Here is a 1,212-nt window from a genome sequence, read left to right on the forward strand (position 1 = left end):
TCATAGCAAAGTACAAAGTTCGTTTTGGATGGATCAATTTAGTTGAAATAGACAGTTTTTGCATGAAAACTCATTCCTGGTGGAACTTCATAGCAAAGTACAAAGTTCGTTTTGGATGGATCAATTTAGTTGAAATAGACAGTTTTTGCATGAAAACTCATTCCTGGTGGAACTTCATAGCAAAGTACAAAGTTCGTTTTGGATGGACAAAGTTAGTTGAAATAGACAGTTTTTGCATAAAAACTCATTCCTGGTGGAACTTCATAGCAAAGTACAAAGTTCGTTTTGGATGGATCAATTTAGTTGAAATAGACAGTTTTTGTATGAAAACTCATTCCTGGTGGAACTTCATAGCAAAGTACAAAGTTCGTTTTGGATGGACAAAGTTAGTTGAAATAGACAGTTTTTGCATGAAAACTCATTCCTGGTGGAACTTCATAGCAAAGTACAAAGTTCGTTTTGGATGGATCAATTTAGTTGAAATAGACAGTTTTTGTATGAAAACTCATTCCTGGTGGAACTTCATAGCAAAGTACAAAGTTCGTTTTGGATGGACAAAGTTAGTTGAAATAGACAGTTTTTGCATAAAAACTCATTCCTGGTGGAACTTCATAGCAAAGTACAAAGTTCGTTTTGGATGGATCAATTTAGTTGAAATAGACAGTTTTTGTATGAAAACTCATTCCTGGTGGAACTTCATAGCAAAGTACAAAGTTCGAATCAGATGGATGAATTAAGTTGAAATAGACAGTTTTTGCATGAAAACTCATTCCTGGTGGAACTTCATAGCAAAGTACAAAGTTCGTTTTAGATGGACAAAGTTAGTTGAAATAAACAGTTTTTGCATAAAAACTCATTCCTGGTAGAACTTCATAGCAAAGTACAAAGTTCGAATCAGATGAACGAATTAAGTTGAAATAGACAGTTTTTGCATAAAAACTCATTCCTGGTGGAACTTCATAGCAAAGTACAAAGTTCGTTTTGGATGGATCAATTTAGTTGAAATAGACAGTTTTTGCATGAAAACTCATTCCTGGTAGAACTTCATAGCAAAGTACAAAGTTCGTTTTAGATGGACAAAGTTAGTTGAAATAGACAGTTTTTGTATGAAAACTCATTCCTGGTGGAACTTCATAGCAAAGTACAAAGTTCGTTTTGGATGGACGAATTAAGTTGAAATAGACAGTTTTTGTATGAAAACTCATTCCTGGT

Source organism: Anopheles moucheti, unplaced genomic scaffold (assembly GCF_943734755.1).
Source record: "Anopheles moucheti unplaced genomic scaffold, idAnoMoucSN_F20_07 putative_Y_42, whole genome shotgun sequence".
Taxonomy (NCBI): Eukaryota; Metazoa; Arthropoda; class Insecta; order Diptera; family Culicidae; genus Anopheles; species Anopheles moucheti.